This window comes from Gallinula chloropus (assembly GCF_964237585.1).
Source record: "Gallinula chloropus genome assembly, chromosome: 25".
Lineage (NCBI taxonomy): Eukaryota > Metazoa > Chordata > Aves > Gruiformes > Rallidae > Gallinula > Gallinula chloropus.
This window is the reverse complement of record NC_140110.1, coordinates 5,590,851-5,615,819: the sequence shown is the minus strand read 5'-3', so window position 1 is coordinate 5,615,819 and position 24,969 is coordinate 5,590,851. Positions and strand designations below refer to the sequence as shown.

The 24,969-nt window shown below is 50.3% G+C and overlaps 1 pseudogene across 1 annotated transcript; it reads right to left on the bottom strand.

Annotated features, from left to right (window-relative positions):
- Positions 1-785: 785 nt before the first annotated feature.
- On the bottom strand, positions 786-1,753 carry LOC311200911 (olfactory receptor 14A16-like; annotated as a pseudogene). The gene has a single exon. The product of its transcript is annotated as an olfactory receptor 14A16-like (transcript).
- Between the last annotated feature and the right edge of the window lie 23,216 nt (positions 1,754-24,969).

Below are 24,969 nucleotides of genomic sequence, written 5' to 3'. Positions count from 1 at the left end.
TGGTTCAGTGCAAACCTGCATTGTGTATCACCAGTCTGTTATATATATTTTCTATATAGTTCGCTTATTGTTATTTCTCTATCACTGCTTTCACAGTAAGCTGTCACTACCCCAACCTGAAAGATTTGGGATTATTTTTTCCCTCCTTTGCCCCACCCCATAGAAAAGGTAACTTATCAACACACTGACCTTCTGACAGAACAGTTCATTAGACATTTGAAAGAAGTTTTCCAACTCTCTAAAGCTCAAAGCAGGAACCAGACACCTGATCAGCATCCGAATAACCAAAGAGCAAGCGGAGGTAGAAACCTGTAAGGAGAGTGAAGGGCATATGTCCAGCCAGTCTCCTGAAGAGATGTCCTTAGGCATGTCCGTATCATCACGAGAGGTGGAAACATGTGAATGATGGGGGAGATGAAAGAGACACTGGCGGTAATGCACGTATAGGGGAAGGTGAGTATTTCTTCTGATGCCATTGGTATTAACCTTGAAATTCCTCTTCTGTCATGTTTGGAAAGCATTGGCATTTCAAACAGATAACAAAATTGTTCAAGCGATGAAAACGTGCTTGGAAAATTTTAAAAATAAATAAAAAATAAAACAGAAGAAAAAATTGAGGCCCTTTTCAGGCAGACATGATGCAAAGAGAACACAGCGTCTGGGTCGAACAAGACTGCATTAGAAACTGAAGAATGTGGACCATGTTATTGTAGCTATGACAAATTAGGAAGAAAAAAACCCAATAACTAAAATACCTACTAAATACAGACTGGTTGTAACATGAGTTACATGGCCAGCAATATGCCCAAGAAGATGAGTTTATTGTTGCTTAGAAACATCCAGTTATCAGTTTCCACATGGCATCCTTCAGCTCCTGGTTCCTCATGCTGTAGATCAGCGGGTTCACTGCTGGTGGAACCACTGAGTAAAAAACCGCTGCTAACAGTTCAAGAGGGATGGAGGAGATGGAGGGGGGTTTCAGATAGGCAAATGCACCAGTGCTGACAAAGAGGAAGACCACAGCCAGGTGAGGGAGGCAGGTGGAAAAGGCTTTGTGCCGTCCCTGCTGCGAGGGGATCCTCAGCACAGCCCTGAAGATCTGCACATAGGACACCACAATGAACACAAAACACCCAAAAGCTAAAGAGACACTGACCACAATGACTCCAGTTTCCCTGAGGTAGGCATCTGAGCAGGAGAGCTTGAGGATCTGGGGGATTTCACAGAAGAACTGGTCAACAGCATTGCCATGGCAGAGGGGCAGTGAAAATGTATTGGCTGTGTGCAGCACAGCATTGAGAAACCCACTGCCCCAGGCAGCTGCTGCCATGTGGACACAAGCTCTGCTGCCCAGGAGGGTTCCATAGTGCAGGGGGTGGCAGATGGCAACGTAGCGGTCATAGGCCATGACAGTGAGAATATAGTACTCTGTAATGATCAAAAATAAAAAGAAAAAGAGTTGAGCCACACATCCTGTGTAGGAAATGGCCCTGGTGTCCCACAAGGAATTGGCCATGGATTTGGGAACAGTGGTGGAGATGCAGCCAAGGTCAAGAACAGAGAGGATGAGGAGGAAGAAGTACATGGGGGTGTGGAGGTGGTGGTCACAGGCTATGGTGATGATGATGAGGCCATTGCCCAGGAGAGCAGCCAGGTAGATGCCCAGGAAGAGCCAGAAGTGCAGGAGCTGCAGCTCCCGTGTGTCTGCAAAGGGCAGGAGGAGGAACTGGCTGATGGAGCTGCTGTTGGACATCTGCTGCTGTCAAGTGTGGAGACCTGTCCAAAGAGGAAAAGGCAGAGAGATTTAAGGGAAATTTGCTTTGAGGAAAAATTCTTGATAGTCTCAGGGAAAACCTTGAGATTGACTCTTTGTTTTGTGCTTTGGTCTTCTCCTCAATGTTCCTGAGGAGTGTTTGTTCTGTCTGCACTCCCTGACATTGCTGCTGCAGTGCCAGTGAAACCTTCCCCTGAGTGCAGAGTGGGGAGAGCTGCTCTGTCCATCAGCCCTGGTCTCAGCTGCCCTGTGCTGCACGCTCTCTGATCACACCCTGGGGTTCCCTGTTGAACATCATTGTCTGCACTGTGTGGGATATCAGGGAGGTCCCAAATCCCGACTAGCAGGGCATTTCTGGGAGCAGCTTCTTCTTTCTCTCTCCCTCACAATGTCTCTGTGGCCTGGAGCTGTCCCTGCAGCTGCTTCTCTTTTTGCATGTCACCTCCTGCTCTGTCCTCACAGAACTCATCCAACCTGCCCTGTGCTCAGCTCTGCTCTGCAGACCCCTCCTGGCATCAGGGCACTGCCCCAGGGAACCTCTGTGTGTGCAGGGCTCAGGAGAAGCTCTGACAAGTCTTAATTACCAATGAGTTTGCACTGCCTGCTGCAAAGTTATCAATAAAAGCTCAGCTTGCACTTCCCACCCAGTCACCAGGAGCAGAAAATTTAAAGCAAAGTCTCTTTACCTTTCTCCTCCAGTGAGCTCTCAGCTTCCATCAGCTCTCTCAGCCTCACAGGTCTCCCCTCGGTGCCTACAGGCAGTGTCCCCAGCCCTGTGTGCTTGGCAGAGGAGCTGCTCCTGGGCAGAGCTGTCTCTGCAGCGCTGCCAGGTTGCCATGAGCTCCCTCCATCCCAGGAGCCTGACTCAGCTCAGCAGGAGAAGACACGTTATTGTAGGCTCCCTCCTGGTGTCTCAGGCCTCATGGGGATCATTCTATGACCTCATCTCTGAGATTATTCTGCCTGGGAGCAGAATGATCAGGACAGGGTGAAATCATGCAGGGAGAAAGCACAGGGGGAGGTCATGCAGCTGTTACTCTCATTGGCAATACAGACTTGACACCAACAATAAAATCAATATATTGCATCACTCAATCCAAAGAGAGCAGAGGAATGAGAAAAGAACCTAGAGAAATGAAATTTTTAAACACCCACCGATGACTCTCCCTTCATATCCCAGGGTCCACTTCACTCTTTAACTCTCTACTGTCTCCAGCTGAGTGGCACTGGGGGACGGGGAATGGGGGTTGGGGTCTGTTCATCGCACATCGTCTCAGCTGCTCCTTCCTGCACAGGGGGAGGGCTCCTCACTGTCTCCCCTTGCTCCAGCATTGGGTCCCACCCACAGGAGACAGTCCTCCATGAACCCCTCCAACGTGAGTCCTTCCCAAATAACTTCAGATCATCACAGGCTGCTCCAGCGTGGGTCCTCCACAGCCCTACCAGCAAACCTGCCCCAGCACAGGCTTCCTATGAGGTCACAGCCTCCTTCAGTGTCCTCACATGCTCAACCTTGGGGACCTCTATTGGCTGCAAATAGAATCACTGTTCCACATCATCCAACATGGGCTGCAGTGAACAGCTTCAAGTCACCATGGGTTTCTCCACGGGCTGCAGGGGAATCTCTGCAATGAGGCTTGGAGGACCTTCTCCCCCTACTTCACTGACCTTGTTGTCTGCAAAGTCCTTTATACTTTCTCACTCCTTTCTCTGGTGGCAAAAAGCAGCTGCTGGGTTTTATTTCCCTTCTTATAAATACTGTCACAGTGTTGCTTTTCACAACGCTCTGCTCCACACGGCCAATATATTGTCACTGCCCCTCTGCAAGGGCAATGCCTGTGACCAGCTCTTCTGAGAAATCTCCCAGATCCTCCAGCTCTCTCACTCATGGTCCTACCTCAGTGAAATTGTAATCAGAGCTTGTCTAGCTTTTGGGTGTTTTGTGTTCATTGTGGTGTCCTATGTGCAGATCTTCAGGGCTGTGCTGAGGATCCCCTCGCAGCAGGGACGGCACAAAGCCTTTTCCACCTGCCTCCCTCACCTGGCCGTGGTCTCCGTGTTCCTCATCACTGCCGTGTTCACCTACCTGAAGCTTCTCTCCATCATTTGCACCTGGTAGTGACAATTTTTAGTCAGTGGTTCCTCCAGAATAAAAATTTCCCATCTACAGCATGAGGAACCAGGAGCTCAATGATGCCTTTTGGAAAGTGATGACTGGATGTCTCGAAGCAGCAACAAACTGCTCACTCTGCGTATCACTGGCCATGTAACTCACTTTAGGACCAGTCTGTATTTAGTAGGGTTTTTAACTTGGGATTGGGGTTTTTTTTCCCCTCCTATTTTGCCTAAGCTTTAATAACACGGACCAGCTTCATCCCATTGCTAATGCAGTATCTCCTGGTCTTGTGTGACCCAGACACTGCGCAATGATGAGCTGGACTCTCTTTCCATCGTGTCTGCCTGGAAAGGGGCACAACTTTTTCTTCCTTGTTTTTCCCCCTGACATTTATCAAAATTTTACAAGCACATTTCCAACAGCTGAACCACTCAACTATGTTTCTTACATGACAGTGCTTTCCCACCAAGACAGAACAGGAATTTCCTGGAACTGAACCACAGAATCATAGAATCACTTAGATTGGAAGAGGCCTTTACGATCATTGAGTCCAACCAAAGCCTACCCCTGCCTTGTCCACCACTAAGCCATGTCCTCAAGCACAACATCTATAGGAACCTTTTAAATGCCTCCAGGGATGGTGACTCCACCACTTTCCTGGGCAGCCTGTTCCAATACCTGGCTAATGTTTCAGTAATGAAATTCTTCCTGATATCCAACCTAAATCTCCCTGGTGCAATTTGAAACCATTCCCTCTCATCTTATCACATGTTACCTGAGAGAAGGCACTGGCTCTCACCTCTCTACATTCCTCCTCGCAGGTAGTTGTAGAGAGTGGCAAGGTCTCCCCCTCAGCCTCCTTTTCTCAAGGCTAAAATGCCCCAGTTGCCTCAGCTGCTCCTCACAGGACTTGTGTTTCAAATCCTTCATCAGCTTTGTTGCCCATCTCTGGACACGTTCCAGCATCTCAGGGTCCTTCTTGTAGTGAGGGGCCCAAAACCGGACACAGCACTTGAGGTTCAGCCTCACCAGAGCTGAGGATAATGGAACAATCACTCCCTACTCCTGCTGGTCACACGATTCCTGATCCAGGCCAGGATGCTGTTGGCCTTGGCCACCTGGGCACAGTGTTGGCTCATGTCCAGCCAAGGTATCCACGGACACCCCCAGATCCTTTTCCTCCAGGGAGCTCTCCAACCACTCTGACCCAGGCCTCTAGCGTTGCCTGGGGTTATTCTGATCAAAATGCAGGACCTGGCACTTGGCCACAGTAACCCAAGAACCTCATACAATTGGCCTCTGCCCATCGATCCAGCCTGTCCAGATCACTCTTCAGAGCCTACATGTCGTCCAGAAATTAATAATCCCACACAATTTGGTGTCATCTGCAAACTTACTGAGGCTGCACTCGATCCCCTTGTACAGATCATGAATAAAGATGTTAAAGAGGACAGGCCCCAGCACCGAGTCCTGGAGAACACACCTTGTGACCTGCCACCAGCTGGACTTAACTCAGATCACTACAACCCTTTGGACCTGGCTGCCCAGCCAGTTTCTAACCCAGCACAGAGTGTACCCATCGAATCCATGAGCGGGTAGTTTCTCCAGCAGGGGAAATGCTTTGGGAGACAGCTTTGAAGGCTTCACTGAAATCTAGGTAGACCACATCTACAGCCTTCCCCTCATCCACTAAGGCAGCAGGACACCCTGTCATAGAAGGAGATCGGGTTGGTCCAGCACAATCTGCCTCTCCCAAACCCATGCTGACTGGGCCTGATCACCTGAGTGTCCTGCATGTGCTGCATGATGGGAGTCACGATGATTTGTTCCATCACCTTCCCCAGCACCGAGGTCAGGCTGACAGGGCTGCAGTTCCCTGGGACCTCCCTCTGGCCACTCTTCAGGATGGGTGTTGCAGCTGCTTGTGGTTTTTTTCTCCTGTGTGTGATTCCCAGAGGCTCTGTGACCATCGCAGATTCGCTCAGCCCTGGTCAGCAGCACCTATGGCCTTGAACTGGCTGATGTTTACTCTTCAGGACCTGCAGAGAGCTCCAGCTGTTCCTTACACCAGACATTTGCTGCAGTCCCAGTTCTCTCCCAGCACCCAGCTACACAAAACTGCGACAGTCACAAACTCCTTACCTCACAATCCAATTAACTCACAATCTGTCAAATTCCTTACCTCACAAACTATCTATCAATCTCCTGACCTCACAATCTATTTCTCAGTCAATCTCTTTACCTGACAGTCTATCTATGAATCAATCTCCTTACCTCACAAACTCCTTACCTCAAAATCCCCTTTCGTCATAATTCCCTTACCTCATAATCTATCAAACCCCTTACCTCACAATCAATATATCACTCAATCTGCTTACCTTATATCTCTCTATCAGTCAATCCCCTTAGCTCACATTCCCCTTACCTCACAATCCCCTTACCTCACATTCCCCTTACCTCACAATCCCTTTACCTCACAATCCCTTTACCTCACAATCCCCTTACCTCACAATCTATCTGTCAATCAATCCTGTCACTTCATAATCCCCTTAACTCACAATCATCATACCTGACAATCCCTTTACCTCACAATACACTTACCTCATAATCTATCAGTCAATCTCCTTACCTCACAATCTGTTTATCTGTCTATCAGCTTACCTCACTATCTATGTATCAGTCAAGCTCAGTCAATCCCCTTACCTCATCTTTCAATGTATCAGTCAATCCCCTTGCCTCACAATCTATCAGTCACAGAGTCACAGAACTGTAGGGGTTGGGGGGACCTCAAGCGATCATTGGGTCCAAACCCCAGCCAAAATAGGTTCCCTAGAACAGGTCGCACAGGTCAGTGTCCAGAGGGGTCTTGAATATCTCCAGTGAGGGACACTTCACAACCCCCCTGGGCAGCCTGTCCCATTGCTCCCTCAACCTCACTGGGAAAAAGTCTTTCCGCATGTTGGTGTGGAACTTCCTGTGCTCCAAATTGAAAACATCACCTCTTTTCCTCTCTCCACAGACCATTGAAAAGAGTCTGGCCATTTCCCCCTGTGTCCCACACTTCAGATACTTACAAATGTTAATAGGATCACCTCTTAACCTTCTTTTCTCAAGGCTGAACAGTCCCAGCTCACTCAGCCTTTCCTCATAGGGCAGATGCCCCAGGCCCTTAATCATCTTTGTAGCCCTTCTCTGGACTCTCTCCAGAAGATCCCTGGCTTTTTTGTCCTGGGGAACCCAGAGCTGGACACAATACTCCAGGTGGGGCTACCCAGGGCAGAGTAGAGGGGGAGGATCCTCACCTGTGACCTGCTGGCCACACTCCTGTTGATGTCCCCCAGGATCCCATTGGCTCTCTTAGCCACCAGGACACACTGCTGGCTCATGGCCAACCTGTCACCCACCAGCACCCCCAGGTCCTTCTCTGCAGAGTTCCTCTCCACAGGTCATCCCCCAGCCTGTACTGATTCCAGCAGTTATTCCTTCCAAGGTGATGATGTCCGGCACTGTTAGGAACGATCCCTTGGTAGGGGCAAACATGAGTCCCAAGGGTACTGGGGCTGCTACTGGGCTACCTGGCATGGTTTCAGGACAGGAACATATTTCTGCCCCCAATCCTCTTGCTTGGGAGCTACTGCTGGACATTTATCAGTTTGAAATATGGACACTGTTAGCACACGGAATGACAGAGGCATCATTAGGACCATTCCCTTGCCAAGGAAAGACCTGAGGGTCGTGGTTTTACCCCAGCTGAGAGCTGAGATCCAGGCAGCTGCCTGCTCTTTAAAGGAAAAGAGGAGGGGGAGAAATGATGACCAAAAGCCTCCCCATTTCACTGATCATTGGAGGACCACTGGGCCCTGTGGTGTGACAGGACACATCCAAGTGGCTCCATGACACAGGATATCTGTATCTTCTCAGTTTGTCATCCTGAAATTGCTCCCTCTGATTTCCTGCTCCAATCAGCATTCAGAGAGGCACGTGTCAGTGTTCTGCAGGAGTTTCATCACCCACAGCTCTTAGCAGCTTCTACTACACCTCCAGGAATTTTCCTTCCTGCCACGGCCCTCCACACTCAGTGAATTTGCCCTGGAAGCTGGTTAGTGTGCAGCCACTATCATCAGTTTGTTCTTGCCTCTCAACTTCTGGACAGTTGCAGGGGGACTTATAGGAGACACTGTCTTCAAGAAAGAGTTTTGCTAGTGTGATGATGACAGCTAACACAGGATACAGCACAAGTCCATTTCTTTCTCAGTCGTGACTCACTAATATTTTCAGCATCAGCAAACATTTTCATTTGACTGTAAAATGTTGCCCCAAAAAAACTCCAATTTCATTTTCTAAAGATGGGCCTGGGGTCAGGGGACGCAGCCAAATAGAAGTGACTATAGGAGGCTGGGCAGGGAGTTTACTAGGGACAGGAGTTGGTGACAAGGCTCTGGGCAGGAAATCTAGCCAGGAATAAGGCCAAAGTGGGTGCTGGAGCTCTGCCAGAAAAACCTGAGAAATTTCTTCACATTTAAAAAGATACAAGCACATTTTCACTGACTGAGTATTTCCAAACAATCAACTTTTGTTTTCCACAATCAAACTAAGTTAGGAGCTCTGGGGATAAGTATCAAACGTAGTAGGAAAAACACACATCCTCCTGAGTCCTTGGGGTGTCAGGACACTGTCACACTGTGCACTGAAACTTGCCTTTTGGGTATTTCCACCTGCCCTGAGGAAATGGACTGTGTCTCAAGGCCCCTGTTCAGCAGACTCTCTGGCCATGTGCCCTGTCCTTTGCTTTTGGGATTTACTCCACCCCCTTACAGTTTTTTACTCATAGTTGGGGAATGTGTTTTATGGTTTTTTATCATTTTTTAATCATTTTTTTCAAAATGAGGAAGAATGCTGTTTCTATTCCCAGCCAGTCCTCAGGGTAAAAGGGGTGGGAATTGTGGCAAAGAGGCTGCAACATTCAGCTGCAGACTCAGAGCAGAAGCCTGATGGAGGAAAAGAGAGCAACTCCCAAGCATCCCTTGGAGACATGGTGGAGTTGGGGAGGTGTAGAGGAAGGTCATCTAAGCAGTGTGAGATATCAGGGAGACAGCTGTTGTGAGCTTTCCACACCTACTTAGGAGATCCTCTGGTTCCCTATCAATTGGAGAAAGCTGCTGTCACTTCTGTAAATTGAAAAACTAAAAAGCCTGAAAATATTGAAACATCTTTTTTTTTTTTTAATGAAGTGCTCACTGATATCTTCCACTTTAATTAGAGTCCTGAAACTTCAATTAGCTGTACAAGTCTTGAAACTCTGAAGAAAAGACACATAGCTCGTTAGGGCTTTTTCAATTTTAATGAGCCCCGTGGTGTATTTGGTGCTGATTCCATGAACTGCAGATCCTGTGAGGAGATTGAAGCAGTCTCTCCAAGAGTTAAGGTCAGAAGAAAAAGCTGAACTGCTGTAGAGTGTTAATTGGCCCCACTGAGGCCCATTACTGAGAAAGCATCTCTCCTTGTGAATGGGTTAGAGCAGAAAATTGGAGTCTGTGATTTAAGGTAGACTAAGGCACTGTGCAGGTGCATCTGATGCTGAGTATTTTATCAAGCAGAAGAGCCAGCCCCACAGAAGTGGGATTCTGCCCCCTGCACTGCCACAGGGCTCTTCCTGGGCCAGTGTCACATGGGGTGTATGATGCAGAGTGTGGTACAAGGGTACCACAGCTCCCAGCATCCTGAGGGGGTGAAAGGAAGCAATGAGGTCCCAGTTCTGTGAGATTAGTATGTGTGGTGGTTTAGGCCTGGCTGGAGGCCAGATGCCCACCAAAGTTGATCTATCACTGCCCTTTTTAGTTCGACAGGGGAGAAAATACATGTTGAGAGGCTCAGGAGTCAAGACAAGCACAGGGAGAGATCATCCTGTGATCAACGACACGGCAAAACAGACTCAACACAGGGTGAAGGACAGAAAACTCTCTGATTGGTGACACTGCACTACACACACAGTGACACCAGAGTCAGATAATGAGAAGTGTGACCAGATCTAAAAGCACCTTCCCCCACCCCTCCCTTCTTAGCAGACTGCACTTTAGTCAGGATTTTACTCCCTTCTCCAGTGGCAAATGCAGCTGTTTGTGTTTCTCTTTCTCCTGTATGTGATTCCCAGAGGCGCTGTGACCATCGCCAATTGGCTCGGCCTTGGTCAGCAGCAGCTCTGGCCTTGAATCGGCCAATGTTTACTCTCTGGGGCCTGCAGAGAGCTTCTGGCTGCTTCTTACAGCAGCCATTTTCTGCAGCCCCCATTCTCTCCCAGTACCCAGCTACTCAAAACTGTGACACTCAACCCTTGGCCTCTGCAAAACACATATATGAGAAGTGTTCTTTAAATCCCCTTCACAACAGAAATTCTCTACAATTATTACACTACCCAGTTCTGTTCAGTCTGTTCTGCTCATTCCCTCAGCCAGTTAATGTCCTTATCTCAAATTCCTCGAGCCCCACGTTGGATGCCAGAAAGCACTGTGGTGTTTTGGCTCTGTCTAGAGGCCAAATGCCCACCAAGCCACTCACTCACTCCCCTTTTCAACCAAAAAAGAGAGAAAACATATATCTCGGGAGGCTTAGGATTCAAGATAAGGACAGAGGGATCACTTTCCAATTAGTGCAATGGGCAAAACAGACTCAGCACAGAATAAAGGGAAGTCATTTATTACTACTACAACTACACACCCAGTGAACCAGAGTTGGGTAATGAGAAGCACATCTGGGTCTTAAAGCACCTTCCCCCCCACCCCTCCCTTCTTAGCAGACTTAAACTTCCTTCACGATTTTACTCCCTTCTTCCCCACTGCAAACATGGCGCAGGGAGCGGCAGGGAATTGGGAGTGGGGTTCCAGCAGTTCCTCACAAGCTGCTTTCCTTCCCCAGATCTTAACACTTCGAATTCCCCTGCACCCCTCCCTTCTTCGAAGACTTTACTTAATCATAAATTCTCTCCCTTTCCCCTTCTCCATCACAGCATGGGGTGGGGCAGGGAATGGGGAAATGGGGTTTTTCAGTCCATTCCTCCCAAGCTGTCTTCCGTCTTAAGTGGGGGGGAGGGCATTCCACACACACCCTCGTCCCCTGCAGCACTGTGGGGTCCCACCCACAGGAGAGAGTCCTCTACAAACTTCTGCAGCGTGAGTCCTCTCTATCAGGGAGTCATCTCCTCACCACAGGCCTCTCAGCAGGACTCCCTTCCATGGGGTGCTGACCTTCGGGCCCAGAGTCCCCCAGCCTGGTCCCCCACAGAGTCATAACTCCCCTGGCAAACCTGCTGTGTCATGGATCAATCTCTTCACAGGCCATAGATGTCTCTGCTCCCCATCCTTATCCATGGGCTGTGAGGGGACTCCCGCTCCACCATGGTCTTCTCCACAGGCACCTAGAGTACCTCATTCTTCCCCCCTTCTCCTTCAGGCCTGGCCTTGGTGTCCACGCAGCTTGTTACATCTTCTCGCTCCCTTATCTGGTGGCAAAATGCACCTGCCTGCAGTTTATTTTTCTCCATTAGGTTATTCACAGATGAGCTGTGACCACCATTGATTGGCTTGGCCCTGGTCAGCAGCAACTTTGGCCTTGAATTGGCTGATGTTTACTTTCTGGGGCCTGCAGAGATCTTCCAGATGCTTCTTACAGAATCTATCTCAGCAGCACAGCGACGCAAAACTGCTAAGCCAGGGTGCCAGGCAACTGAGGTCACAGGACACCAGCGTCCTGGAAAATCAGTGTCCCTGGAAATCAGCAGCACAGGAAACCAGGGCCTTAGAAAACAGGGATCGTGGAAACCAGGGTTACCAGGAAACTGGGGTGAATGGAAAAAAAGGCGCATGGGAAACTGGGGGTGTGAGAAGCCAGTGGCACCAGAACTGGGGAGTGTGGGAAACCAGGAGCGCAGGTAAGCTGGGTTCAAGGAAACTGGAGGCGCAGGAAACCAGGGTGAGGAGACCCCAGTGTGCTAGGAAACCCAGGTGCCAGAAAACTGGGCACACAGGAAACCAGTGACATGGAAAATCGGTGCCTCAGGAAAGCAGCAGCCCAGGAAAACAGGACCCAAGAAACCAGGAGCTCATGGAAACCTTGGTGCCGAGAAACTGGGGTCCTGTAAATTCAGTGGCCTGGGAAAACAGAAACATGGGAAACCTGGGTCCTGGGGAACTGGAGGCATGAGAAACCAGGGTGCTGGGAAACTGGTGGTGCAGGACACCGGTGGTGTGGGAAACTGGGAGTGTGGGAAACTAGGGCCTTGGGAAACTAGGTTTCCAAAAAACTGGGGGCACGGGAAACAGGGGTGTGGAGACACTGGTGTGCTGTGAAACCAGGGTGTCGGCAAACTGGGCGTGCAAGAACCTGGGGTGCTGGAAAACCAGGGTGCTGAGTAACTGGGGGCGCAGGTGTTGCAGTTTTGCATAGTTGTGCTGCTGAGATAGCTTCTGCAAGCAGCACCTAGAAGCTCTCTGCAGGCCTCAGACTGTAAACATCAGCCAATTCAAGGCCAAAGTTGCTGCTGACCATAGCCGAGCCAATGGGAGATGGTCACAGCTCCTCTGGGAATCACTTATAGGAGAAAAAAATACCTGCAGGTAGATGCATTTTACCACTGGAGAAGGGAGTGAGAAGATGTAACAAGCTGTCTGGACACCAAGACCAGGCCCACAGAAGACGTCTTTTGGGACCACCACCTGGATTACTGCATCCAGCTCTGGGTTCCCCAGTACAGAAAGGCATGGACCTGTTGGAGCGAGTCCAGAGGAGGGCCATGGGGATGATCAGGGGGCTGGAGCACCTCTCCTATGAAGACAGGCTGCAGGAGCTGGGCTTCTTCACCTGCAGAAGAGAATGCTCCGTGGAGACCTATGACAGCATTCCAAGACCTAATGGAGCTATAGGAAAGCTGGAGAGGGACTGATTGCAAAGGCATGTGGATAGAGGACGGGGGGATGTGTTTTACCTGAAAGAAGGTGCATTAAGATTAGACATATGGAAATGAATCTTCACTGTGAGAATGTCGAGGCAGTGGCACAGGTTTCCCAGAGAAGCTGCGGATGTCTCTGGGTCAAGGACAAGGGGTAATGGCTTCAGGCTGAAAGGGGGTAGGTTTAGATTAGATGTTGGGAAAAAATTGTTTACTGTGAGGGTGGTGAGGTGCTGGAACAGGGTGCCCAGAGATGTTGTGGAAGCCCTATAACTGGAAATGTTTTAGGCCAGATTGGTTGAGGCTTTGGGCTATCTGATGTAGTAGAGGTGTCCCTGCCCGTAGCAGGGGGGTTTGGAACTAGCTGATCTTTAAGGTCCCTTCCAACTCAAAGCATTCTATAATTTTATGAGAACTGTCTGAATGGAAGAGCCCAGAGGTTTGTGATAAGTGGCACAGGGTCTAGTCGCAATGTGTAGCCAGTGGTGGGCCCTAAAGGTCAGTTCTGGGTCTGGTCTCATTCAACATATTCGTCAATGACCTGGACAAAGAGACACAGTTTGCTGATGATACCAACGCACCAGAAGGCACTGCAATTCAGCAAGATTTGGACTGGAGAATTAGCCAGACAGACACCAAATGAAATTAAACCAGGCCAAGTGTAGGGTCCTGCACCCAGAGGGGTGTAATCCCAACCACCAGAACTGGTTAGGGCTTGACTTGCGAGGAAGCAGTGCTGCAGAGACAAGCCTGGAGAAGACTGAGAGGGGATGTGGTCAATACTCCTGGGTGCAGTCCTGTGCAACCTACTCTAGGTGACCCAGCTTTGTTGGGGAGTGTGACTAGGTGATCTCCAGAAGTCCCTCAAAACACCTAGCTGCCTATGATTGTGTGATTCTGTGATTAACATGTGAATTAATTGTGTGGTCTGAGAGAACCTTTGACCTTTCTGTAATTTGAAAACATGAAGGGAAAGGACTTCAGACTGCAGTGCCCCTGGGAAAGAACTTGACCAACCATTTGCTCAAAAAAGGGCCAGACCAGGTGTTCTGCTTTAACCCCAGCTGGAAGTTAAGCATCAAGCAGCCACTCATTTACAACCAACACCCAAGAGGATGAAAGGACAAAGCAAAAAACCTCAAGCTTTGAGATAAAGATTGATTATTACAATAAAGAATGTGATGGTGATGATGACAACAATATACAACAGAAACAGCAAGACAAGACTAAGTACATCCAAATATTCATCATAATGATATTTAATTTATCCAAACTGATTTATTTCACATGTGATGGAATCTGCTTAGTGAACTCCCTGCCTTAATACAATCCATGAGACTCTTTTTCATTTGTATCTGCCTGTCTAGATGTGGACTTGGGGAGAGTGGTTGACATGCATCCCATGTCGAGGAGTGAGAGGTTGAGGAGGAAGAAGTACATGGGGGTGTGGAGGTGGTGGTCCCATGTTATTGCAGAGATAATGAGCCCATTGCCCACGATAGCAGCCAGGTAGATGCAAAGGAAGAGGCAAAAGTGCAAGAGCTGCAGTTCCCGTGTGTCTGCAAAGGCCAGGAGGAGGAACTGGCTGGTGGAGCTGCTGTTGGACACGTGCTGCCATCCAGTGGGGAGACCTGTCCAGGGAGGAAAAGGCATTGAAAAACCTCTTGCAATTCTCATGGAGAATTGATACCCTCAGATTGACTCTCTGTATTCAGGAACACTTTCGTTAGGTCCCTTTTGGGAGCTCTGCTTTGTGCTGACTCCAGTGTGCCACTGCTGGGAGGAGGGTTGTCTGTGGGTTCTGGAGAACTCAGTCCTGCCTTGCAGCAGTCAGTAAACAGAAGGATGGTGTGATCTCAGACTAAATCCCCTGTGGATAGGAATGAGCTTTTCAGCACTGTCACTCCAGTTTCACCCAAGGACAGAGCAGAGCTTTGGAGCTTTGGTTTTCTCTTCACTTTAACTGAGGAGTGTTTCTTCTCTCAGAACTCCCTGACCTTGCTGCTGCAGTGCCAGTGAAACGTTCTCCTGAGTGCAGAGTCGGGGGGAGCTGCTCTGTCCATCAGCCCTGATATCAGTACCCTGTGCTGGGCACTCTGTTGTCATGTCCTGAATTTCACTGTCAAAGAAACGGGACACCCAACGGAGCTGAGGAATCCAGTCTCCTCGGGCAGAGCTCCAAAGCCCTCCTGCGGTCTCATCATACCCAAGGAGAATCTCAGCTCCCTCTTCCCAGCCAGGGACACAGAGGGCTCATTGCAGCTGCCAAAACATAGGTGATGAGCAGCATTGCCATGGCCTCAGCACCAAGATGTCTTCTCTCTGGGGCTCCTCTCTGGGGCACAAGAGTTCCTGGGAGACTAGTGCCATTGTGGGAAGCAGCCTGCAGCCCACAGCCACAGTGCGAGTGACAGCTCCACCAATGGAAAAGCCCAGAGCCCCAGGTAATGGTGGGACAAAGGCAGCAAAAACAGGAGGTGAAACCGAAAAAAAATGCTTCAGGCAAGGCTGGAAGGACAGGGACAGACAGAAGGGTACTGAGGGGTTTCTCCTCACTGGGGTTTGTACTGCCCAGAATGAAACACTTGAAGTATTCTCTCAGAGTCTGTGCTGGGTGGCAGAAACCAGGGGGTTGCTGTGATAAAGGGAAGTACCAAATCCCCACTGCCATGGCATTTCTGGGAGCAGCCCCTTCTCCCTCCCTCCCAATGTCTTTCCTGATTGCGGCTGTCCCTGCAGCTGCTTCTCTTTGCCCATGTCACCTCCTGCTCTGTGCTCATAGACCTCATCCAACCTGCCCTGTGCTCAGCTCTGCTCTGCAGACCCCTCCTGGCCATCAGGGTGCTGCCCAGGGGAACCTCTGTGTGTGCAGGGCTCAGGAAAAGCTCGGATGTATTAATGAGAATCAAGTTTTCACTGCATATTCTCAATGGGAGAAATAATTTCTCACCTACCAGTCAGCACAGACCACAGGAGAGGAAAAGCAAAGCAAAGACTCTGCCTTTGGAAAAAAAAAAATCTCTTTGGATGTTCCCAAAGAGCATCTGAAGCTGGGACCAAAGCTGACCCATGCAGGACTTTCTTACAGTTGCAAGACCTTAAACTGCCCTTCCCTGTGTCACTTCTTCTACCCAGAGGTGCTGTCTATATAGATATGGAAAGTCCCTGAGCCAGGCTGAGTGGGGACCCTGGCAGCAGCAGAGTTGCTGACCCTGGCAGTAGAAGCATCTCTGCCCCATCACTCAGCCCCTGGAGCACAGGGACCCTGCTCACAAGAACAGCCCTGGGTGCACATGCTGCTTCACACCTCTGCTACCATGCGCAGGAGAAGACAGCTGTCCTGCCCTCTCCCTCTGATGGGGCAGAAGGGCATCCCTTCCAGGCAGCACTTTCTGGTCCTAGAGAGAACCTGTCCCCCTGACAGACCCCACACACTGCCCCATGTCTCATAGATCTGTCTAGGAACAGAACCTGCATTGCCATGCACCCACAGACATACCAGGCAGAGTGCTGTGGAGATTTCTCCTCCAGTGAGCTCTCAGCATCCATCAGCTCTCTCAGCCTCACAGGTCTCCTCTTTGTGCCCACAGGCAGTGTCCCCAGCCCTGTGTGCTTGGCAGAGGAGCTGCTCCTTGGCACAGCTGTCTCTTCTCAGTGCTGCCAGGTTGCCATGAGCTCCGTCCATCCCAGGAGCCTGACTCAACTCAGCAGGAGAAGAGCAGTTCTTCTATGCTCCCTCTTGGTGTCTCAGTCCTCATGGGGATCACCCTATGGTCTCATCTTCGATGTTCCCTCCCTTGGCTGGGAAGAAGTCCTTCTGTCCAGAGTTGATCTCCTGATCAAACCAGAGCTGGGCAGGACAATCACCTTTACTTGTCTTCCATGAGACAGGACCCCCAAGGTAGGGAGAGGCAGGGTGCTCTTTCCCCCTGTGAAAGGAAGGGATTTAGGTCAGTATTTGGGCATTTCTTGGTGTTTCACAAGAACAAAGTCAGGAAAAGCAAATCTACAAGGCTCTGCTCTGTGGTTGGGGGAAGTGGGAATCACAATCCAGAGAAGATCATATAGATCAAAAAAGATAGACCTGCTGTCAGGACAAACTGACACGTGGAGAGCTCACATCAGAGCCCCATACAGCCAGTGGCACCCTCAGCCAGCAGCAAATTCACCTTCCAAAAATGACCATTCCAGTATTTAATAGAACAGGGAGAGGCAGTCCTTGGGTCTCCAATGAGAACGTTCTGCTCAGTGAAGAGTGCCCTAAGTTCTCACTGCCTTTTTCTCTTTCTATAAGTCTTCATGCAAAGAGGCAGATAATGTCCAATGGCAGCTTCATTACCCACTTCCTCCTCCTGGCCCTTGCAGACAGCAGCAGCGTGTTTCTCAATACCGTGCTGCACACAGCCAAGACATATTCCCTACCCCTCTGCTAGGGCAATGCTGTTGACCAGTTCTTCTATGAAATCCCCTAGATCCTCAGCCTGGGATGCCTGGGGTGTTTTGCGGGATATCTGGAAAGGTTTAAGCCTAGGAACATCTTTTGGCCCTCATAACTTTTGTTTGAGAGGTATTGCTGGACATTTCACATTTTCCTAGATGGATACTGGTAGAGCCTGGAAAGTACATCAGGCAATGTTAGGACTCTTCCCTTGTCAAGGAACGCCCTGTTCTCCAAGTTTACTGGTGTTTCTCATCTGATTCCTGAGGAGGTTTTATGCCTGGAACATCTTTCAGCCCTTCCTCCTTTTGTTTCAGTGAAATTGGCGGATGGTTGGCATATTTGAAGGCCGATGCTGGCAGATTCCGAAGATGAAATCAGGCAATATTAGGACTGAGCCCTTGGCAAGGGAAGCCCTGAGTTCCAAGGTCAGTGCTCCTGTTTGTAGTCTACATGAGGAGGTTTCAGGCCAGGAACATCTTTCATCCCTTGCACGTTTTGTTTTGGAGTTACTGCTTCAGTTTAGCTTTTTTGAAGGTGGAGGACTGTAGAACTGTGCAATGACATCAGGTCGTTCTTTTTGCTAAGAATGTTCTTAGCCTGAAGGTTACTTGTGCTGCTAGTGGGTTACCTGGGGAGGTTTCAGACCAGGAATCTCTTCAGGCCCCCAGAACTTTTTTGAGTGAGATAATACTAGACATTTAGCAGTTTCAAAGGTGGACACAGGTAGAGCTGGAATTAAATGTCAGTCTATTTTAGGAGCATTCCTGTGGCTAGGAATGCCCTAAGCCCAAAGGTAACCTGGTCTGCTAGTGCGCTACACTGGGAGGTTTCAGGCCAGTAACATCTTTCAGCCTTTACACAGTTTGTTTGGAACTATTGCTGGACATTTATCACTTTTGAAGGTGGACGCTTGTGAAACCTGAAAATGATGTCAGACACTGTTAGGACTGCTCCCTTGGAAAGGAAAGTCCCGATCCCCAAGGTTACTGGTGCTGCTACTGGGCTACTGGGGAGGTTTAGGTCAGGAATATCTTTCACCCCTCCACCTTTTGTTTGGGAGATATTGCTGTGCATTTTGGAGTTTCAAATTTGGATGCTGGCAGAGCACAAAAATTACTCCAGGCACTGTTAGGACCTTTTCTATGGCTAGGTATGCCCTGATCCTAAGGTTTCAAGGGCTGCTAGTGAGATACCTGGGATTGTTTATGACCAGGAATAAGCTCTTGCACATTTCTTTAGGGCCAGAAAACGATGTCAGGCCTTATTATGAATGTTCCCTTGGCAAGAAAGCCCTGATCCCCAAGGGTACTGAGGCTTCTAGTGGGCTACCTAGTCAGGTTTCAGCCCAGGAACATCAGTTATCCTTCAAGCCTTTTATTTGTGAGCTATTACTGGACATTTAGAAGCTTTGAATATGGACACTGGTAGAGCCAGAAAATTACATCAGGCACTGTTATGACCTTATCTTGGTAAGGACAGACCTGAGTCTAAAGGTTACTGGAGCTAGTAGTGGGCTACCTCCTCAGCTTTCAGGGCAGAAGCATCTTCAGCCCTTGCATATTTTTTTTTGGGAGGGGTGGGGGGCAGAGGGAGGATTTGTTGCTGGAGGTTTAGCAGTTTCAAAGCTGGATGCTGGTAGAGCCGGAAAAAAACGTCAGGCACTTTAGCACCATTCCATTGTCTTTGAAAGCCATGAGTCCCAGGGCTACTGAGTCTGCTAGTGGGTTACCTGGGAAGATTTCAGGCCAGTAATATTACTAGGCCCTCGCAACCATTTTTTGGGAGCTATTGCTGGATGTTGAGCAGGGTTGAAGGTGAATGATGGTAGAGTCTGAAAATTACATCAGGCTCTGTTAGGACTGTTCCCTAGGAAAGGAAAGTTCTGAGCCCCAAGGGCACTGGAGCTGCTTGTGTGCTATGGAGGCAGAGTTCAGGCCAGTAACATCATTCAGCCTTCAAACCTTTTATTTGCAAGCTATTGCTGGAGATTGAGCAGTTTTGAATATGGATGATGGTAGAGTCTGAAAATTACATCAGGCACTCTTAGGACTGTTCTCATAGCAAGCAAAATCACTGAGCTTAAAGGTTAGTGGTGCCACTAGTGGACTACCTGGGGAAGTTTCAGGCCAGGATCATCTTTCAGCTATCGCACCTTTTGTTTGGGAGCTATTGCTGGGCATTTTGTCATTTCAAAGGTGGATGCCTGTAGAGCTTGGAAATGACATCAGGCACTGTTGGGGTCATTTTCGTAGCTATGAGAGCCCTGAGGCCCAAGGTTACTTGGGATGATTTTAGCCTATCTGGGGAGTTTTCAGGCCAGGAACATCTTTCATCTCTTGTGATTTTTTTTTTGAGCTGTTGCTGGAGCTTTAGCATTTTTGAAGATGGACCCTGGTAGAGGCAGAAAATGATGTAGGCACTGTTAGGACAATTGCCACGGGTTCAAAGGCCTCTAGTATCCTTTAATTATAGCAGCTTTTTTTTGGGAGCTATTGCAGGACATCCAGCAGTTTCCAAGATTAACACTGGTAAGGCTGGGAAGTGACATCAGGCAATGTTACGCTGTGGTGGTTTAGGCCTGGCTGGAGGCTAGATGCCAACCAAAGTCGCTCTATCACTCCCTTTTTCAGTTAGGCAGGGGAGAAAATATATACCGAGAGGCTTAGGAGTCAAGATAAGCACAGGGAGAGATCGTCCTGTGATCAACGACACGGCAAAACAGACTCAACACAGAGTGAAGGACAGAAAACCCTCTGATTGATGACACTGCACTACACAGACAGTGACACCAGAGTCGGGTAATGAGAAGTGTGACCAGATCTTAAGACAACGTGACCAGACCTTACAGCAGCTTCCCCCACACCTCCATTCTTAGCAGACTTTAGTCATGATTTTGCTCACTTCTTCCCTCCCGTTGTGGCACGGGGGGGCAGGGAGTGGGGAAATGATGTTCTCGGTAGCACCTTCCCCCCCACCCCTCCATTCTTTGCAGACTTTACTTTAATCATGATTTTGCTCCCTTCTTCCACACCATTATGGCACGGGGAGGAGGTGGGGGGGAGGGCAGGGGGCAGAGCAGGGACTGGGGAAATGAGGTTCTCAGTCACTTCTTCATGAGATGTTTTCCTTCTCCAGTTCTTAAACACCTCTACCTCATCCCCCCATCCCTCCCTTCTTGGCAGAATTCACATTAGTCATGATTTCACTCCCTTCTTCTCTCCATTGTGGCACAGGGAGGGACAGGGACTGGGGGAATGGAGCTTTGGTCAGTTCCTTGCAAGTTGGTTTCCTTCTTGGATTGGGACATTCAATCCACACCCCCTTCCCCTGCTGCACCCTGGGGTCCCACCCACCGCAGACAGTCCTTCAGCAACTTCCCCAACGTGAGTCCTTTCCCACAGGGCTTCAGCTCTTCATCAGCTGCCGCAGCATGTGTCACTGCTATGGGTGCAGTCATAAATCACAATGTTTCTCAATGCCAGTCCTCCACAGGGTCACCAGCCTCCCCCCAGCAAACCTGTTCTGAGCAAATCTCTCCCTTGCTCATCTCTGTGTCTCTCTCTCTCCATAGGCTGCATGTGCTGGCAGGAACTTGCTTCAACATGGGTCACAGCATCTCCTGTGTGTCTCCCCCTGCTCCAGCGTGGGGCCTCTCCAGGGGCTGCAGGTGGGGTCTGGGCCTTTTCCATGGGCTGCGGGGGGACACCCGCTCCACCATGGGATTCTCCAGGGGCTGCAGGGGCATCATTCCCCAGGTCCCAGTTTCCCACACTTCTGGTTTCCCATGCCCTATTTTTTTTCTTGTACCCCCCAATTCCGGTGCCACTGGTTTCCCAAGTCCCCAGTTTCCCACACCATATTTTTCCATTCACGCTGCTTTCCTGCATGCCCATTTTTCTGGCATGCTGTTTTCCCGGCACACCAGGGTCTCCTTACCCTGGTTTCCCCCGCTCCCCGGTTCCAGTGCCACTATTTTTTCATGCCCCCAGTTTCCCATGCCCCCTTTTTCCCATTCATGCCTGTTTCCTGTAATGCTGGTTTCCATGACACCTTGTTTCTTAGGCCCTGGTTTCCTGGGCCGCTGGTTTCCTGGGACACTGATTTTCCAGGACACTGGTTTCCTGCACCCTCAGTTGCCTGGCACCCTGGTCTAGCAGTTTTGCGTAGCTGTGCTGCTGAGATGGCTTCTGCAAGAAGCGTCTAGAAGCTCTCTGCAGGCCTCAGACTGTAAACATCAGCCAATTCAAGGCCAAAGTTGCTGCTGACCAGGGCCAAGCCAATTGGAGATGGTCACAGCACATCTGTGAATCACATATAGAACAATAAACTGCAGGCAGGTGCATTTTGCCACCGGAGAAGGGAGTGAGAAGATGTAACAAGCTGTGTGACACCAAGGCCAAGGAGGTTGGCAGGGGAGGTGCTGGAGAGAATGATGCTGCTGTACACGTAGGGAAACATTGGGGAAACTGGGGCAGAACTGGGACCACTGGGAGGAGACAGAGAGTAGGACTGGGAGCAGTGGGCTGGTACTGGGAGCACTGGTCTGTCACTGGGCATACTGGAAAAGCACTGGGAATTGTACTGGTGCAGCACTAGAGGTACTGCTGTGCATTGCAAGCTTTACTGGTGTTCCCTGGGAGCACTGGGACCTGCACTGGTGCATCGGTGGATGTTGTACTGGTGCAGTGCAGGGAGAATTGGGAGGACCTCAGAAGTTACACCGTGTGAGCATTGGGAGCTCTCCTTGCATGGCACTGGGAGCACTGGGAGCTGTACTGCAAGCACTGGGCTGTGCTGGGGTCTGTACTGGTTCAGTATTTGGCAACAGTGGTGTGCCACTGGGAGCTCTGGGGCAGCTCTGGGAGGTGTACTGGTGTGCACTGTGGGCACCACTGAGCTGTAATTGGGAGCACTGGTGCAGCACTGGAAGCCACACTGGTGTGACACTGGGAGCTGTAGGGGTCTTGCTCTGGGAGAAGTGATGCAGCAGCACTGGGAGGACTGGGGAAGCACTGTAAGCACTGGTGTGTCACTGGGAGCTGTACTGGGAGAACTGAGGAAGCACTTGTACAATGGGAGCACTGGGAAGAGCCAGTGAGCAGAGCTGTGAGCACTGGAGAAGAACTGGTAGCTGTACTGTTGTGGCACTGTGAGCACTGGTGTGGCTCTGGCAGCTGTACTGGGAGCAACAGGTGAGCACTGGTGTGTCAATTCTGGTAGACACTGGGAGCTGTACTGGGACCTGTAACAGGAGCACAGGTGTGCACTGGGAGGTGAACTTGGGGCACTGGAACCTGAATTTGGAGCACTGGGAGATATACTTGGGGCACTGGGAGGTGGACTGGGAGCACTGGGAGGTGTACTTGGGGCACTGGGAGGTGGACTGGGAACACTGGGAGGTGAACTGGGAGCACTGTGAGGTAGACTGGGAGCACTGGGAGGTGTACTTGGAGCACTGGGAGGTGACCTGGGAGCACTGGGAAGTGGACTGCGACCACTGGGAGGAGGACTGGGACCTCCCAGGTGTGGGACCCTGTAGTACATCTTCTGTGGGACCTCCCAGGTGTCCTCTGTGCGACCACTGGATCCACATGTGGCCATGATGGACCTTCCTGGACCAGAGATGCAGCTGAGAGGCACCAGCTCAGAAGATCCCTGGTGCTGACCAACCACCCAGCCACCCAACCACCCAACCAACCAACCCACCAACCAACCACCCAGCCACCCAAACACCCAACCAACCCACCAACCCACCAGCCCACCACCCAACCACTCAACCACCCAACCCACCACCCACACAACCAACCAATCACCGAACCCACCAACCCACCAACCAAGCAACCAACCAACCCACCAACCAACCAACCAACCAACCAACCCAGCAACCCACCAACCAACCCACCAACCAACCAACCAACCCACTAACCAACCAACCAACCAACCAACCAAACCACCAAACAGCCAAACAACCAAACAACCCACCAACCAACCAACCCACCAACCAACCAACCAACCAACCAACCAATCAACCCACCAACCAACCCACTAGCCAACCAACCAACCAACCAACCAACCCACCAACCAACCAAACAACCAACTCACCAACCAACCCACCAACCCACCAACCCACCAACCAACCAACCAACCAACTAACCAACCAACCAACCAACCCACCAACCAACCAACCAACACACCAACCAACCAACCAACCAACCAACCAACCAAGCAACCCAGCAACCCACCAACCAAACCACCAACCAACCCAACCAACCAACCAACCAACCCACCAACCAACCAACCAACCAACCAACCAACCAACCAACCAAGCAACCCAGCAACCCACCAACCAACCCACTAACCAACCAACCAACCAATCAACCAACCAACCAACCAACCAACCAACCAAACCACCAAACAACCAAACAACCAACCAACCCACCAACCAACCAACCCACTGACCAAACCAACCAACCCACCAACCAACCCACCAACCAACCAACCAACCAACCAATCAACCCACCAACCAACACACTAGCCAACCAACCAACCAACCAACCAACCAACCAACCAACCAACCAACCCACCAACCAACCAACCAACCAACCAACTCACCAACCAACCCACCAACCCACCAACGCACCAACCAACCAACCAACCAACCAACCAACCAACCCACCAACCAACCCACTAGCCAACCAACCAACCAACCAACCAACCAACCAACCAACCAACCAACCCACCAACCAACCAACCAACCAACCAACCAACTCACCAACCAACCCACCAACCCACCAACCAAACCACCAACCAACCCAACCAACCAAGCAACCAACCCACCAACCAACCAACCAACCCACCAACCAACCAACCAACCAACCAACCAAACAAACCACCAAACAACCAAACAACCCACCAACCAACCAACCAACCAACCCACTGACCAAACCACCAACCAACCAACCAACCAACCAACCAACCAACCAACCAACCCACCAACCCACCAACCAACCCACCAACCCACCAACCAACCAACCAGCCCACCAACCAACCCACCAACCCACCAACCAACAAACCAAACAATCAACCCACCAACCAACCCACTAGCCAACCAACCAACCAACCAACCAACCAACCAACCAACCAACCCACCAACCCACCAACCAACCCACCAACCCACCAACCAACCAACCAGCCCACCAACCAACCCACCAACCCACCAACCAACAAACCAAACAATCAACCCACCAACCAACCCACTAGCCAACCAACCAACCAACCAACCAACCAACCAACCAACCAACCCACCAACCCACCAAACAAACCACCAACCAACCCAACCACCCAGCCCACCACCCACACAAACAACCAATCACCGAACCCACCAACCCACCAACCAACCAACCAACCAACCCACCAACCAAACAACGAACCAACCCACCAACCAACCAACCAACCAACCCACCAACCCACCAACCAACCCACCAACCCACCAACCAACCCACCAACCAACCAACCAACCAACCCACCAACCCACCAACCAAACCACCAACCAACCAACCCACCAACCAACCAACCAACCAACCCACTCACCAAGTTCTCTGCTCTTCCTGTTGAATCCTGGAGACGCTTCTGCATCCCCGTCCCACGGCCCTTCCCAGCCCTGGGACACGTTATGGAGCCCAAAACCCACCGTGGCT